This window comes from Electrona antarctica, assembly GCF_951216825.1.
Source record: "Electrona antarctica genome assembly, chromosome: 12".
Lineage (NCBI taxonomy): Eukaryota > Metazoa > Chordata > Actinopteri > Myctophiformes > Myctophidae > Electrona > Electrona antarctica.
In genome coordinates this window covers 32,553,048-32,572,085 of record NC_136793.1, presented here as the reverse complement: position 1 = coordinate 32,572,085, position 19,038 = coordinate 32,553,048, and the positions used below count along the sequence as shown (strand labels likewise).

At 41.0% G+C, this 19,038-nt stretch overlaps 1 protein-coding gene across 1 annotated transcript in view; it reads left to right on the top strand.

The window, feature by feature from the left end:
- The first annotated feature begins 388 nt into the window (after nucleotides 1–388).
- The window catches only part of coro1ca (coronin, actin binding protein, 1Ca), a 52,409-nt gene continuing 33,759 nt past the window's right edge, over nucleotides 389–19,038 (top strand). The window contains exon 1 of the mRNA XM_079515872.1: nucleotides 389–584. The gene's annotated coding sequence lies outside the window, so the exon portion shown is untranslated. The remainder of the gene's footprint in view (nucleotides 585–19,038) is intronic.

The following is a 19,038-nucleotide window of genomic DNA, read 5'->3' as shown; positions in this document are numbered from 1 at the left end:
TGCATTATTAATAAGTGTGAACTATTCTTCACACGCGCGCGCACACACACACACACACACACACACACACACACACACACACACACACACACACACACACACACACACACACAGAGGGAGAGGGAGAGGGAGAGGGAGAGAGAGAGAGAGAGAGAGAGAGAGAGAGGACACACACACACACACACACACACACACACACACACACACACACACACACAGGTCTAATCTAACGTTGTACGTAACGTCAGCATAGCGGGCTCCTCTGGGCTCACCTCCCTCATCATGGTACCTGAAAGATGCAGCGGTCCAACGGGTAGACAGCGGCAGGCAGCCCTAGAGGCATGTGGTTTGTTGTTCGTTGATTGGTGGCCGTGGCTGCTGCTCACCGTGGCCAGAACAGAGGCGGGATTAACGGGAGGGCGTTGCAAACTGCACCGCGCAGTGACAGACAGTGAGGAAAGAGAGACACACAAGCGAATTGTCAGCAGTGGCGCTCCAGCAGGGTGGAATTGGATAAACGTTGGGCTGTGCTCTCTCTTTAGACCATTCGTCTTTCAGGAATATTTTTATTTTCACCCGGGAAGGTAAGTTTCAATCATATATTATCTTAATTTGGCGGGGGGGTTTCTTTCTTTCCGAATTGGTGCTTTTGCCGCGAGCTTATCTGCTGTGGCCATCAAGACAGGAAAGTGCATGCGCTAGCTAAACGAACTGGACTGGTCCATAGAATGTGAATTGGGTTTGCAGCTAGCGTTAGCCGACGGTTAGGTAGCCTACACATCTAGAATGCTCATCCATCTTTCTAAAGCAAGAGTAATCAGACAGTGTTTTGACCTGTGTTGTTAGTAAGTTTTCCTTGGTAGTCTTCTACATTATGTGTCCAGTGAGTCGCTCGTGCAGGGTGGGGTGGGGTAGCTAACGCTTACGGAAGCATAACTTATCAACGATAGATCCATAGAGGCGGGGATACAGGACAGGAGGTGCAGGCAGTGCAACCGCACCCAGGCCCGTGGCAATGGGATCTATTAATGTGAACCCCTCCAGCAATGAATAGTGGGCTCCACGACGCGAGAACGTGCTATAAACATAAGACATACTACTGGGCACTGGCCAGGCTGGCCTTACAATGCTGGCTGGAAAGTGTGCTTAAAATATACACAGCTTTAAGATTAGCTCTACAATATAATATTGCTTTTAAAAAGTGACCTACTAATGAAATGACATACTATGGCCTATGGGGTCATGGTCGGGGTGGCTGAGGACTAGGAGGAATGATGTGGAGTGTGGACTGACAGACATGCTTGCAACTGGGGCCATCATGACCATCATGCATGGTTCCTGTGTATCTGTCATGGTCTTTCACATTCCGCTTGTTTAGCCATAACACGTGGAAAAGTGTTAGTGAGAAAGTATGCACTATAGTCACAACAATAACCTAGAATCTCGTCGTGATGGGTTGTTTAGTGAATACAGAAAGTATTATACTGTACTGTGCTCGTGTACTTATAATTTATATAGAGCTTAGTTTCATTCATTATGTTGAAACTTGAAATCATACCGCTTTAGATAGAGGTTTCTACCGAACCATGAGATGGACAAACTGGATAAGAACATGTGTAAAGGAATGGATGAGAGCTCTCCCTGTACCACAACAGTTAGCTTAATGTATCTGTTGTTTCCTCATCCCATTATAGGGTGCACCGTGCAAGTGTATCCAGGGAATAGCCTATTGAACAAGTCAATTTCTCAAATCTGTCAAACATTATTTCTTTTTTTTATTGCACCTGGTTGCCAATCAAGATGGTCAGTTAAAAAAACAAAAATACATTGCATGGATGTACCTGGGACATATCCTCAGTGATCGGGGTTTCGGGTCTCTCAACATCTGGTAACGGGTCCGCTCGCCCCTTTTCCATCTCGCCCCACTACTCTACCTAGCTGTAAATAACAAACATAATTCATGTTTGTGATTATTTATCATTGTTAAGTTCACTCTGTATATCCACGGTCATAATAGAATGATGATGCCATTACAAAACATGGGCTACATGGAAGAAATGTGATTAATAAAACGAAATGAACTGCTAGAAGGTCATAAATTAACTTAATTAAGCAGTCACCGTCTCTGTGACATGTTGTTCTTTCAAAATTTTAGAAACAGTGTATAGAGATCGACTACTATGCAATCAAATAAATCTGTATACAAGATAATTTCAGAGAGGGAGGGAAATACTAAATTAACTGTTAACTACATTAAAACAAATCGCGGGGGCGAGTTGGTAAAGGGGCGAGCAGTCTCGTATTCCAACATCTTACCCCTCACTCAGGTGACCCAGCTGGGGGTGATCAAGTCCCAACTTAAGGTCCCCACACACCGAGTGCGTTTTTTGGATTTTTATCGGTTTTCCGAAAAACGCGTCCAGTGTGCAACCACCTTTACGTCCCAGTAGCTATAGAGTTATATAAGGATAGAGGGAGGACCGCTATTCATTTCAGTGGAAGTTGTTCAGTGGCGTTTTGAAGCACCCGGAAGAATGTTCTACTACTACTAAGTGCAAACGAAACAAGCGCTCAATGTTAAACCCCAGCTGCATGGGGTTTCCTCGTCATAAATCCACAGGTCCGCCTGCAGTTCACGCTCTAACCAGTAGGGCTGAGTGCTTCAACATTGGAGAGCCTCCCTGGGGGCTTGGTAGCTACCCTCGATCAGTCCCATTAGGGAAAGACAGGGCCACACAATCCGATGCTCCAGAACTACTCTGTCGGAACTGGGAGTGAGAGGAACTGGCACGTGGATGGACTAGGCTCTGTGGGTTGACTCCTGTCTGGGCCCCTCCTACGTCTCACCAGGTCCATTCCTGCTATCACCGGGACCTGTGCGTTGCACCAGTCTCCCAGCACCGTTAAGTTATAGCATCAGTTGAATAAATCCAATCATGTGGCATAAATAAGTTGAGTTAGATTTGCTGTGTAATTACCTACTTGGCTCTACCGTGGAACTGTGCCTAGTTAGAAACAACAGTTATCATATACTGGGAGAACAACATTTTGAAATTGATTGGTGAAGGCTGAAGGGAGTGTAAATGCTTGCAAATACTCCAGTGAGACAATAGTAGAGCTGGGTGATGAACATGGTGTCTAATCTATGGGGATGAACCAAATCATCCTCTGACTGTCATTATTCCATCATTGTGGCTGATGTGTTCACAAACGTCACATAATGACAACAAGTCAGTATGAGTTGTAATGGCCATGGTTAGTGTAAACTACTAAAACTACTACTCTGTACAACTATCTTACTCAATGTACTTGCATATTTTGGCTTGGGGGTTTTGGGAGTTCCCTGGTTGATTTGTTGTTTGTAATTCTTGTGGAGATGTAGAGCAGGTGAAGGCTGACTGATAGACTGAAGGGGTTTATGTCATGTCCAGTGTCCACTTTAGGCACATCAACCTCTGAGGGCCCTTTATGTTGCAATACACAAGGTCTTTAGAAGTCCCCTGTCTGTTCTGAGAGAGGAAGTGAGGAAGTGGGTCAGGAAACAGAGGGAAATTAAGCATGAGATGTAAGGAAGTGTTGGTTAGGACTCAGGAGCAGACTTCATTTTTTATTTAACCAGCAGAACAAGGCACAGTGATGTGCCGTGGAGACGAGAGAAGTGTGCTTTTAAGATGAAATTGTTTAGAAGTCTGACTTTCACTTCCACGGCAAGCAGCTACATGTATGCTGACCCCCATGTAGCCTTCTGTGTCTGACCATAGCCATACAAGACTTGTGTGACATTTTCAAGAAGTTGCTGGGTCTTTACTGTGTAGTTCTCTTAATTCAGTGTTCATGTCACTGAAAATCGTTACTTTTAGGAAGCTTGGCTGATCAGAGAATGGAATAATTGCATTTTGCACTTCATAGAATAGATTTCATGTTTTACCAGACCTCGTTCTGTTCACATGTTTGACATTCCTCGGTTTGTGTCAGGTCCTGTCTGTGTGAGAGAGCAGATGTTATCAGTACTAACCCTCAAGTAGGACTATTCTTGAAATATTTCAGAATGTAAAGACAGTTTTTGTTTGATTTTACAAATGTAATCATTTCTTTTCTGATAATGTGTGAGGAGGGCAGGTGGGAAGATATCTGCACAGAACAGTAGTGTGCGACATTTGTACCCGCCTAGTGAGTGTGGAAATCTGCAGTACATGCAAAGGTTAATCACACTCATAAGTCATCACTCCCTAACAGTCAATGTTACTGTGGAACACATGTACACACACATTACAGAACAAACATGGGTAAGTTCAATTCAAATAAATCTCAACATCAGCACAGCAGCACATAGATTACTGTGATTGTTGCGAGACACTGGCCTCACCCTTCGTATCGTTTACCGTACCTTACACTTTCAGTTATGGCTAATAAAAGTTGTGATTGTTGTCCAATGTCCATGTAATACGTTTTTGATCCCCCTATAGACATTTATTTTTTTAGACAATTAGTTAAGCATTGGTAATGAGGATTATTATTTATTCAGAAGGAATTCAAGTGCCTTTCTCTATTTTCCCCATCCTGCTTTTAGAGCGTTATAATGCTTTGTAACACAAAACGTCCAGCAGATTGCACAGGCTAATAGTAATTCTTCCATTCATTCTTACACCCACATGACAACATCTGGTGAAATGGGGCAGTGGCCGGGAGGACTATTCATTGGGGGGAGGGGAAACTGGCTGAACAGGAAGAGGACAGAGCAGGCTCAGCCTGTCATATATGGAAGTACAGTATTTTTGACAGTGATAGAGTTAAAGTCTTTAGCACTCTAGCTGACTAATGTTATTAGTCAGGCTATTATTATTATTATTATTATTATTATTACTACTTTAGTTCAACTCCTGTTGCGATGTTAAATTATCATTAGATTTGTGATGTGAGTGATCCCCCACTTTCAAGTTCACTTTAAATATGTGAAAAATTAGCACTTCTAAAAAGTTTAAGAAGCTTTATAGGATTTCCCAAGTAGCCTAGTCTCTTTCAAAACTTGGAATTAAGTTGGATAAGAACCAGCTTAGATGGCAGCCTCCCTTTTGAGAGACAGTCAACATCTGATCTTTGGGCTCTAAGCTTTGTGTTTTAAATGTTCCTGTTATCGAAATTGGAAATCAGTGCAATCTCATCATTTGACACTTGCAGCTATTGAGATTTTAGTCAATGTCTGGTATACTAATTGGCTCAGATATAGCAGATGGTTCTATAGTATTGGAAGAATTCCATGGAACAGTCACCCATGCAATTTATACATTCTGTTGCATACTACATTGTGTTTCCTATACTTTCCGTTGTATTTTGCAATGACAGAGTAGTAGTGCATGGACCACATGGTTGCTCTGGGGCAGAGAGAAGTGAAAAAGCAGCACCTTAACTCATTGTTGCTAAAAGTGCTGGAATGTAGCTGGAATCTGATCACAATGGTGGTCCATGGACTTGGATACAGGAAGGGGATTTAGGTGGCGTCTCATGCGTTCTTGGTGACAAAAGGCAAAAGGCTGCCAGTGTATGTAGAGCACTGATGCGACAGCATTGGGGGTGAGAACCATGGGAAACTATGGGCAGCAGACTGTGGGAAAAGTGTGATTGTCTAATGTCTATGTAGTAAAATATTTAGTGCTGTGTGTAACAACTAGCTTTCTGCTCCCCATGTGTTTAATAGAAATCTGTAGTGATGTAAATAGGCTTTCAATCCCGAGACCCAGGGATGGTGTTTTAGATGGGTGCCAGGGACATTGTATGAGTATTGAGTCCTACTTACAGTACTGATTGTGGGAAAACTCATCCTAATATGATAAAGTAGCTAGCTAAAGAAAATGCTTTGAGCTACTCATTGTAACACCAGCTTTCTCAGAAGTAACGGTAAAAATGAAGTTGGTTGCATATGTTTTATATAAAAAGCCTGCATTGCTTATACTTTTGCATTTAGATGATCTCTTCAGATTCTGATGTAGGCGGTATCAAACTTTTTATATTTATTGACAATGTTTTTGATCATTTTGATAGTTGTTTTTGACTAATGCCTAGTCCCATTTTGGAAATATTGCCCATAAGTATACAGAACAGATACACACTTGGACAATTTGAACTGACTTTGTTCACCTTAGATTGGATCCCATACCCAGAATAAGCCCATATCATTCAGTCACACAAGGATGTAATATGCTATGAGTATTTCAATCCATGCTGTAGGCAGGTTAGTAGTTGCAATCTCTGTACCTGGATGTTGGAGCTTTGCACTTCAGAAGACTAGCTACTCATCTAGATTTTCAGATTGATCAGTACTAGTAGAGCCACTTTCAGACATGCACTTTATTATGGAAGTTTTCCAGAGTTCAAACGGAGTTTTTCTTTTATGAATGCAACATTCCAGATCAGTAGGATCGGACATGCAACAGAACTGGCCTTGATTTAAGTCTGGGTAATATCCGCTCTCATCTGTGAATGGATGCGGTGATTGTCCTGATGACGTATTGATGACGTTTCTATTGTTGAAGGGTGGAGCCTCCCTCCTCCAAGTGTTTGGAGAGAGAGAACTGAAAACCAGTTAAATCATTTGTTATATAATTCATGTGGGAGTAGCTAATGTGTGCTTCTAGTACCCAGACCCCGGCCATCACCTTATGAGTATTTACTTTAAAGAAATGGTTCACCCAGAAAAATGACTATCTATTACACCCCATGAAGCCTTGAATTCATGGAGATTTTTTTTGTTTTTGTCACACACCTAAGCCGGGTCATCGGTCAGTAGGAGACTCTGTAGGAGACTCCGGTCATCAAATTATTGGCTCACGACAAACAAAAAAATCTCCTTGAATTCAAGGATGCATGGGGTGTGTACTGTGTAATCGCTAGAAAACGAGCCATTTTTTGGGTGAACTACTCCTGTAGTTTTAACAAATTAACTGCTTGTGACGGAATGTTCCGCCAGTTGGAATCCAACCGGCAACTGCTATTGGCGCAACGTTCCGTCAGATAAGCTTTATTATTGATATCAAACCGGATCGCTGATTCCTTTTTTTTTTTTTTTTTTTTTTGGCTTAGCTTTGTCTTTCCTTCTTTAGTGAGACGGGTTCACGCATCTGCACTGCCGTTCACCTCCCTTTATACAGGCTGACTAAAAAGCTGAATAACTCGAAATCTACGGAGCTCTCCATGGTTTGGATAAAACGCGCAATGTTCGGAGGTCTTTGCTGATTATCCGGTGATCTAGATGGGAACATTGGCGCTTTCTAGAGCAAGGATGGCTTCATTTTATCTCGCTAGCATTGACGCTATATATTTAGCATCTAAGATGGCCGCCCAAACAGGATGCGAATCCAGCATGTGTCACATTACAACTAGCCTGGGGCCCACCTATGCTTTCTATGGCATAGGCAGCTCCCGGCAGGAGAATCTAGACGCAGCTGCGCGACATGAGACTAATTCATTAGAGCGAGAGAGAGGAGTGTGTGTGTGTGTGTGTGTGTGTGTACGTGTGCGTCAATTTAACAAAGGTGCAGACGATCAGAAATCAGCAGAGTGATCGACGTTTGCGCTACTGTATGCCGTATTGAAGTGGACTCGGACCCAGACTTTTTTTCTCTCCCTGAAAATAAAAACGTCTGGGTTTCCGAGGCTACATTACAACCGGCTTGGCAGTCTGAGTTTGGCTCTGCGTCCACCAGGTGGCAGTAGATGGATTAATGTGTGAATACATCTGCATGCCACCGGACATTGTCCCGATCTGATTCCAGTGTTTTTCAGTGTTCAAATGTGAATGTGGCTTAGGTCAGTTGTCGCTACTTGGGTCAGTTGTCGCTACTTGGGTCAGTTGTCGCTACTTGTGTTTGTGAATGTAGGCCCATTTCCTCATTGCTATTGTATTTTACTGTCAGCCCTGTGGCTCATTCTCAGGGTGTGGCAGTAGTATCTCTGTTGCAGTCCTCTCAATGACAAACCAGTTGGAGTACAAATAGCCATTGACAGAACGGGATGGCCAAAGGCTTAATTAGAATGCATGAACGTCACCATGTATGGCAGGGACAACGTCCATTGCTTAAGACAAGTCACCAAAAAGGGTGCTGGAATCCTCAGATGTTTATGTTTGAGACTACTGTATGCACTGCTGTAAAACACACACAGATTCATATAGCCTAATACATAGCAGTAGCATACACATACTTTATGAACTGTACTGGCTGTATGTTGAAAAGTTGAACTTAAGTTGAGATTATACATACATGTCTCTCCAGGACATTTATAATATCTAAGAGTGTCACTTTATACGCTATATTTTCACTTACACATGCGTTTCTTGTCTATTATTATTATTAAATAAGTATGGAATTATATTCTAGAGTCTACTCTAGACCTAAAATTATATAAAAATGTATTTTATTCTTTAGCCAAACCCCAAACGGTAACATAGGCTAAGTTAGGTAGTAAATAATGCTATTTATTTTAATGGAATATGTCTCACAGACTCACATGGAATCATGGGTTGTGAATAACGTGTGGGTTTAAGGTGGGTGGACTGGAGGAGTATTACTATATAATAAGAATTATTTTGACCTAGAGATTGTACAAATAATGATTTATTCCTTTCAGTGACAGTACACAATTTAAGATTGGGTATTAGCTATGACGTTGGTGTACTTAAGCAATGATCATCATTATGACTAAATGTTAATGTATGAGTACTTGATACTTGGGTGACTGATCTAGCCTTTGGGCCATCAGTGATTCATCACTGTTGTGTTGAGACACCATCTCAACAGCACAGGCAAATTGAGGCAATAAAAGAAGGCATGCTGGCAGATATGAGCCATCTCTCTCTCCCCTTGCCCCACCCCCACGCTCTGTTCCTGCTTTTCAGTCAAGGCACAACAATTCCCCTTGGTTTAAATAGAACAGTTTGCCTCCCTGATTAATTATTATGTTTAGAGTTGAGAAGAAAAGGCTCCCTGATTAGTTATGATAGAGTTGAGAAGAAAAGGCTGCAAGATCTTACTCCCTGTGTGCCTAAAGGTGGCCTTACACTAGCCGATAATCGGGCATTTTTGACGCTCGGGGGGTGCCCGACCGCTCAAAGCGCAATCGGGATTGGCCCGATCAACATCAAGAATGTTTGATATTAAATATCAAACCTAAAGCAAATTTTGCTCTGCCCCGCTCCGATTATCCTGTAGTGTGTGGTGCTATCAGATTTCAGATTGAAAAAAATCGGCTAGTGTAAGGCCACCTTAAGTCAAGGCTGCAAGATCGTACTCCCTGTGTGCCTAAGTAAAGGCTGCAAGATCTTACTCCCTGTGTGACCTCAATTCCTCCTTCCATTATCACTTCACATATTGTGCCCAATCCCTCAGGGCAGCCTTATTGATTATGTTGTGAGATTGTTTAATGTATATTGCACAAATGGCACGGGGCAGGGTTGCAATAATATAGCTGCTTCTGAGATAAGTGTGACCTGGTAATATCAGATGACATGATGGAACAAGAGATCTTGGCCTGTATGTTCAAGTTTTAGCTACATGTAGACTACTGAAAGACACAACAATAAACTTACTGACTTTTTCTGAGCTGTAGATATCTAATCTAGTAGCCTAAGTCGAGTACGTCGTTAAACAACTTGAAAAACTTTGGCTTTGGGCAGGTGTAGGCTACGTTTTGTTGGGCTGCATATATATCCATATATAAAGACCTTTTTGGTCTGAGTGACTTTTCACCAAATGCCAATAAAATCATCTGGGTCGCGCATATTTAATAGAGTCGGTCGGCAACCGGAGACCAAAGTAATATGTTGCGCGGCCTAAGGCGGAGAACTCCGTCCTGTGCGCTCAGGGTGTTAAGAAAGGATGCATTCAAAATGATCAAATCATCATCCATGGGACGCATCCTAATACCTTGTAAATGAACAACACATTTTGTGTTGAAACAATGTTAGAAAACTTTAGAAACATCCCTGTAAACAACAATTGCAGCAGACATCTACATTTTGTGCATACACAGACGAGGCACGAGGAGGAGCACTTTTCTATCGGTCACGGGTGTCATAGTGACCCGTAGAAAAATTCTACCCCTCGTGACTTAACTATGCAATCACTACAATTGCTGATTCCTCATTATAATTCATAACATAGCTGGGTTTCCTACAGGGAAAAAACCATAGCCTGGGGGGTGCATGTGGGGGCTGAACGTGTGCATGAACTGGGGCCGCACTATATGGACAAACGTTCATGCCATTGTGGTAGCCTATATCTTTCTGACGACTTTGGTCTCGGCGCTGGACAATTTGTCTCGGCAGTGCACCGAAACACTTGGCCGAATTCCAGCATAGTGTTTGGCATAGTGATATAGTTGTATAATAACATAGTGATAACACTTGCTATGCATTCCATGTCTATAATGTATTATTATAATCTGCTTATAAGTTCTAACACTGTATAATTATAGTTACAAGCACTCATAAATATTCTTTATGTAAATTATGAAGCAATTCATTATGCCATATACGGTCTTGTATTATAATACTTCATAATTGTTTTTTTTGTGTGGGGCAAGGTTCATACTGTATATCATTTTCAATTTCTCATCTGATCATCCTAAATTCCTAATAATAATCACTGTTATGGTGTTATTATAACTGACTGAATGTTCCCTATGCAATAACCAAACAAAACACTTTAGTCAGTAATAAGTCATAAGTAAAGCAATATGCTGTACACTAATAACTAGAAAAAGTGCACCTCGGGGCACAGGTCTCTTCCAGGCCAGGTCAGGTTGTGGCCTCCTGGTGGCGCTATAACAGACCAATGTGAAAAGGGTGCCATTTGTTCTTACACCATTGATGGCAATTGGATGATTTGAGGCATTTTATTCCAAAAATGTGTTTTTCAAAAATCCACCTGTTGGAAAGTCTGTGAAAGATTTCACGTAAATTGCACGCTGCGTTCATGATTTGAGGCTTTTTGTTTCAAAAGGGCCAATCCTGCAAACTTTGAAAGCCAATGTTCAACAGTGATGTTTTACATTCAGATTAGATTTGAGGGGTGGAATAAAATTGAGTGGTCATTGGTCAACTCAAAGTGTTTTACTTAAACATCATTCCCAGCTAAGGAGCTTGGTGTGTATGATGACTTGAGGACCATTTACCATAAAATGTATGGGGTCAAAGTTCACATCCTAATTCCTGACCCATTTAACAATATTGTTATGTTCTTGCAGAGATACTTGACTTTTATAATCTATAAATGTATGTTTATAAGTTAACACGTTCTAGCCATGTGATGGTATGCACAGCAAGTGTTACCGTTTTGTTTTACTTCTGATGATGATCCCCTCACTCCCTCAGCCTGGACACCTCTTGAATGATCACCATTGGGTCCCGGGAGCCATTACAATGAAAAGAGTTCAATATCACTGGAGGCTCGTGAAGTGCACCTGCGCAAACTGCTAGGTGAGCGAGTGCCAGCGCCAAGCAGCCAATGGCCTCATGCATCAACAAGCTTGGCACGTGGCATCCCTGTTGGCCATGAAAATGGGCGTGTATGGACTCCTCTGTTGGCTTGCTTTCCATTGATCTGACCAGTGGGTCTTTGAGGACTTTCTGCCTGAGTAACGGCTGCTCCATTGACCCAGATTAGTGTGGCCACTATCACTGCTTGCCCCGAGGATGTGTCTGCCCAGTGCCTGTCTGACTCGCAGAGTGGTGGCATTTCCTTATTATTGCAACGCAGTCTCCATGACTTTGCTGCATGCATATGCTGGGCGAATAGATATGTATATATCTTCGATTCAATACTTTAATGGAGTAGATCTCCCCAAAATGTACTTATTTTTCTATCAATTACACTCCCCATGAAGCCTTGAATTAATGGAGTGTTTTTTTTTTTTTTTTGCATTCCTGAGCCAATAATGTGGTGATCACGTCATCGCAGGAGTAGGGGACTCATCAAATTATTGGCCCAGGTATGCGACAAAAATAATAATAAAAAAAGAATCATGAATGCAAGGCTTCATGGGGGAGTGTAATTGATAGAAAATGAGTACATTTTTTGGGTGAACTAGGGTACTGCTTTAATAATGATCGATATGGAAAAGGTAATATTGAGTTGAGTATTTTGTAAATCACTGTACTTCCAAGTTGAACACAGGACTTCATTGTGCTTGCTTTTTTGTCAGTGGCAGCGTTCTTTATTATGTGTAGATAACAACAAGGAAGGGTCAGAGACTCCACACCCACTGCTGATATAGGGAACGTTCTGATAAAGTTATTATCCACAAATGGTTTTGTCATGAAATATACAGTTACATATCATATTTTCTTAAAGTTGACAGTCATTGTTAGTAGTTTACAGGGACAATTGTGTTTGGTTACTTTAGACCAGTATTTTCAGGACATACGGTTTCAGCATGGCCTCTAGCTCAGATATTACTAATAGTTTAGTAAATACTAGGGGTGCACCGATGTGGAAATTCTTGGCCGATGCTAAAAAAAACAATCTAGCCGATGGTCACAGATGCCGAACTTTGTATACCGTATTTTTCCAAATGGTAGCCCGGGCTGTTAATATGTGAAATCGATTTGGACCCCGGTTTTTATAAGGAACTAGGCTGCTATTTGCAGTAGGCCGTTATTTATTTTTGCACCGGTCTGCACCGGGCCATTATTTGGTTACAGTTCCTGTCGAGCATGTTTTTAGTGCAAAATTAAAAGGTATGATAAACATACATAGCAGGCAAAGTCTTTTTGATTTAATATGAGAATATGGGAGCTTATAGGCAGCTCCTGCTGCTTAACCCATTCTGGGCGGGAACCCCTTTTGGTGTTAGCATTATGTTATACTTTAGCTATTGAAAAATAGCAGATCTACAAGCTCAACGACTGACATAGAAACATAGCTTTTTCAGAAAACCTTTCAGGATGTAGAAGACATTTTTAGAATCTGATCTCAGGTCAAAATGGGTTAATTGATTTGACCCAGATTTGTGCAAACAGACTGATGTAATTAGTTTGGTAGCACAGCTGTGTAAAATTCTAATATTATAAAGATTTTAAAAGGCTGTCATATACTCTGAATATATTCTTTCAAATGAGGTTTGGCCTTATAGATCAAAAATACATGTGCTCAGTTTTTTAATGAATACATTTTCAACTATTTGAATAAAGGTTGTACACATCAGTGAAATTAACTTCTGGGAAAATCCCTAATTGAGAGAGTGTAGGCCTAGCAAGCGCACCACAGCTCATATAGGCTGCATGGCTAACAGGGCTTGGGCACTACCCTACCTTCTCTCTATATCATTTGATAAAGGCATATAAAAAACATGACTTGTACACCCAATGAAAATATAAACTTCACTGAATATATACCACTTCGAATTATAACAATCGGTTGAGGATTGTCTGAGTATCACACAAGTTCAAGTTTTCTTTTGCGCAACGGGCCATTGCGCTGAGGACTGGCAGTGTTTTACCTATACTTGTGAGGACCTCTGCTTGGATTCATGGTGAGTGGGGCACCGGCGATCTGTAAACTCACAACGCGCTGCATGTGGGCGCAACACTTGGAGCTTGTAGATACACGGAATGACAATAAACATTTCACAGAAAGACAGAATATATACCACGTTCCAGATCCCCAGGAACGCGCCCAGGGGGCCGGGCCGGTTCCGGCGTGCCACGCCGTGTCCGAAGCAGTTGAGAAATGACAGAGTTACCGTGTGGCAGTAATATATACAGTTAATACGTCGGCCGATGCATCGGTGCACCCCTAGTAAATACTACTAGTAATAGTGAATACTTGATAGACAAAATGTGATATACCAGTAAAACGCCTGAGGGCGAGAAGCGTCTTGCTGAAACAACAGAGCTTCTTAATATGGCACAGTTGAGAAGCAGGAGTTAAAGAACTTCTGCTGAGGTGTGGTAAGAGGTGTCTGATGCTTGAGGCCGGCGTGTGCACGCATCCGCTTGGGTGACCAGGCAGGGGATCAACTTTGACCAAAAAATGCACAATGAAAAACGGGTATGGCCAGGGTTAATTGCCTTGGGCAGGGTTCATGGCCATATATAGCGTGAGTGTAGAGGGTTTGATGATGTCAGACTGACATGCGTGATCATATATGGAGACGTGATGTCACAATGCGTGACCATAATGGAGACGTGGGTGACTAGACGAGTAGACGTGATGTCACGATACTTGACCATATATGGAGGCGTGGGGTGACGGATTGACTGACTGACTGACTGACGGGAAATGCAAGTTTTCATAGTAATGCGACTTGCGGTTGCAATAAGTCATATTCATTTGTGTAACTTTTTCAGTTAAACACTACACATCCCCCTAGTGATATACCAAATGTTGATATTTGGGTCTAGTTCTAAACGGTACCAATGGTGAAGATCCAACAACGGTGAAGTAAATGGCAGAAGCTTCCTCCTCCTGGTGAGCATTGTCAGGCTACAGCAATGAATGACACCCACTGCTGGCCAAGCTTCACTGTCTGTTGCACAATCAGCAGCACACCCCACCCAAGTCACTTATGTATCCTTCTATAGTTGTAAAAGCTCTACCTTCCTCTATAAATGTGTATATAATGCCTCTAATTCACTGTATCACAAACAGTGGGTCACGACCCATTTGTGGGTCATAGAACAATTTGTATGGGTAACGACAAAAATCCCAATTTGTCATATATGTCATATATATTTAAAAATAATTATTTTTGTATACATTTTTTATGAATTTTCAAGTTTACTAAGAAATCCCATAAATTAAATATATATATATAATTAAGAAGTAGTAAACAACAGTGATACTTGGTGGTGAAAATATGCTATTTCCGTGCTCGGACACGGGGACACGCATGGCTGTTTATAGGAGTGGTTTGCACCACTTGTAGATCTGATATTTTCAGTTTTCACTAGTTTGGGTCCCAGGCAAACGTTGAATCTCTCTTCCCGACTTTTGACCTGAAAAGTTTGAGAAATTGTGAACCACTGCTCTAATCTATCTTATTGGGTCATTTTCCCAAAATCCTCCTTGATGGGGTTCTTGATCTTCAATGGAAGATTATGTTTAGCTAGCCTGGCTTTGGCCAGACACCACCTCCCCGGTATGAGTCTGGACTTCGGCCCATAGGCAGAAAGTATGCCTATATGAGAAATCAGAAAATGATCGGGGCCAATCAGTGACTGCGTTTCAACTGCTGTGCTGTCCAACGCAACAAGTTTAAATTTCCACAGAAACGATAAAAAAAGTGCAGTTATTTCAGATATAGACTCAGACATGTATATCTGACATAGCTTGCTCATGTTTATGTAGAAAGTAGAAACTAAACGGTCCAACAGACCTTGTTTTTTAGCACGGTATCTTTCAAGCACTAGCGCTAGCACTGTCAGCTTGTTGTTATGCTGATTGGCTAGATTAGTCTGTCTGTCAAGGCAACTACTTACGGGACGAAGTCCAGACTGATACCGGGGAGGAAGCGAGAGTGAATCCACGTTATCAGTCTGACTAAAGCCAGGTATGTTTTGCCTGGTTGCCATACAAATAAAACAAACATTTAAGTAGCATCCAGTATGATTTGATCTGTCTCTAGGCAGAAGGCACATACTTTTGATGATCAAGCCATTGATCTTAATGATGTGTCAAGCCATTGACACTCTTGAATGATCATCTTGTATAGTATATATAGTATAGTTTAGTTTGTATAGTCTTCGTTCGGGGTGAGAATTGTCATAATTTCTGTTTATTTATTCAGCGATAAAAACACAACGTTTCCGCCTCTAACGGCTTTTGGCACGTGTTATTACCACTGAATGAATACATATTTTTGGGAGCATTAAAGCACAAATATAACTGCTTTTAATATTTAATATCATATTGTCTATGTCCCTCAAAGTTATTTCTAATGGTTTGAGCCTCAATCACCACTCTGATATAACCAGTCCATGACATTTCTTTCTGGACTTTGAAAGCAGTTTTAGCTGCAGTACCACAATGTCCTGAGTTGGTGGGGGTGCTGATATGCAGATTATTTAATATTTGAGTCATTATAATACTGATGCTAGATAAAACCAGGCTTATTTCCATTCCATGCCTGCTTGGAAAATCAACAATGGTGGACATTGTGAACAAATTTGGAACTGAAGACTGAAGAAGAGGAGGAATTATACAAAGTAGGGTGACATTGATGACATCACGATGAGGACAAAATCAGTTGAGCTGTTCCTGAGAGCAATTTCCATTAAAGCACCCATATGATATGAAAGCCTGATTGTTCAAAAATGGTTATTTGTGGGGATAGAAAACACATGGGAGCCCCAAAAACACAAAATAAATTGAAAAAGTTGAATTTTATGTTATAGGTCCTTTAAGACATCCTTCTCTAAAGTGTTTTCTCGAAATAGCCTACCTGCACTCTTGGACTGCTAATAATTTCTGTTTATACTTTTTCCTCTACAAAAATGTTGTTTATAGTATATAGGTTTGTAGTTCGTCACTGAATATTCCTCAGTCTTTGCATTGCTATTTATTCTTCAATCCAGTTCTTAATTACTTACTTACTTAGGCCTTTGTATTCCTTTTGGAACATAGGCCATTGATGAGTCGTTTCCACCCTCGTCTGTCTTGCGCCATCCTCTCCAGCTGTTTCCATGTCAGTCCCTTCTGTTTGACATCTAGCTCTGTGCTCCTTCTCCAGGTGTTTTTGGGTCTCCCTCTGCTACGTTTTCCTTGTGGGTTCCACGTTAGTGCCTGTTTAGTTATTGCCTGTTTAGTTATTGCCGTTTTGTTTTTTCTTAATGTGTGACCAATCCAGCTCCACTTTCTCCTTATCAGCTGTATCTCTATTGTTTCTTGTTTGGTGCGTTCCCATAGGTTGATGTTGTTGATGCGGTTTGGCCAGAAGATCCTGAGGCTGCGTCTTAGGCTTCCAATCCAGTTCTTGCATAGCCATAAACCATGATATAATACAACTGCAGGTTCAATATCAGAATGTAACAGAACTAACCGAATTGGCCCAGGTTTGTTCTTCTGTCAGTGGTTGGCTTGGCTTTTATAGCATTATAACATATGATAATGATAAGTAACATATCCTCTTCTATTTTGTGTAGTGCTGTGTTTGGTGTGTCTGCCTGGTAAACCTTGTGCAGGCCCATTTGACCTCAAGAATGCAGATTGTTTTGTTGAGACTAGCTAAACTATTGTGATAAAATGTCGTTAAGAACAGTGCACAAAGACAATGCCCTCCTCACATACAATTTTATTGCAAATTAACAGGCAATAGCATTCCTATCCAGACTGTAGACATTATGGTAACAAGACAGTTTTCATTAGCCAGTACTAAGAATCCTCCCATGGCAGGGTGACCAATAAAACGTGTTTGTTTGGATGCCGGTTTTTTCCTCAATGCAAAAGTCTTACTTGTGCTGTTCTCAGTGCCTCTTTTGATCTCTGTTAAACATATTCATGACTTAACGTCACATTTTTACTGGCAGGGGACGAGGTTGATATTGGACAAGCAATTATATTCAGGTTGTTGAGATCAGTAGTTTACAATCTTTGTTGGCTTCAGTACCCCCTTTCCTTGATTTCTGAATCCAAGTACCCCCACATTACCAACTACAATATTTTGTTCAGAAATCTGCAAGAGAAAGCCATAGCTGTCATGTGATGCTATGAATGAATGAAAACCTAACTTGTGAAAAATATAATTCAGTATTACAAAGAAGAAGAAAAATGGTGAGTGAAAGGTTTGCAATTAGGTCTTCCTCAGCATATTTATTTTAGTGGATTAGTCAGAGAGGGAGAGAGATACAATGAGTATCTGTGGCTATAACATTTCAGTTTTAACTGTTTTGATCTCAATATGTTCAAAATAATATAGGGACAAATAAGTACTGCTTTATATTCAATAACGGATGTGCTACTTAATTTGGTTTAAGACTTTACAGTTCAGCAAGTTCACAAAGTTTGTTGACGGTAAAACAAAGTCTTCCATTTTCCACTTTATCTTACGTACGCCCGTAAGTCTGTGTACCCCGAGGGGAGCACACACACGTACACCAATTTTAGAAACACTGGTTTAACAGTTGTTAACAGTTGTTCCAGACTCCTTAGTGATTTCTTGTGTTTTATGTCATGCATTTCAGTTTTCCATTATTTTCCCTGTCTATTTATTTAAAGGACTTCGACAACTACTTGCCTTCTGATACTCTAACCTTACAAGGCATAATTTGTGTTGCTGACAGTGTTTCTTTTTTTTAATGGCCATGCCTTTTTAGTTTTGACCATAACACGTTATGTTTCTTTTTTACATTCCTGTGCTGATATTTTCCTGATGTTGCTAAGCAGCAGCTCTAAGTTAGTAAACATGGCCTGGAGACCTCTTTGCAACTTGGCAGAACCATTAGCATAGTCGACTCGAGTCCGAGGCATGAGTGAGTCACGGCTTGACACTGACCAACCCAAATGCATTTTCCTGCAGTACAACCTCAGTGAGGTGAATCTTCCACAAATGACACTAAGCCATTGATGTTCTTTTGTCATTTTCTAATTTTCGCTCCTTTTACTAACTATGTCACTCTAGTGTTGCTGCGATTACATTTTTATTTTGAGACATATCGTGTTCTGTTCACTGTATTCACAAGAAAACTACAAGAGCATGAATGACAGGGGACAACGTGGTAATTTGCCAGTGGTAAAGTTTAAGTTTTTGAATAGCTTACCTTACCTTGTTTTTGAACAAGCATACCTTGTAACATTTGTGAGCATGTCTGTGACTTCAAAATGATGGAATCATTTAAGTTGAGTTTAAGTTTGTGTCGATGAGCGGCTGTATTTTTCGCAAACATAAATTACAGACCTAATAATTGGTAATATACCAATAATGAAAAGAAGAGCACAAGGAGCTTCTTTTGGTGGTATTTACTAGGCATGTAATTACTTCATTTCTGTGCAACAACTGTAAACATGCTTTCTTGTTTAGAACCTAGCTCGAGTTAACATGTAAACAAAA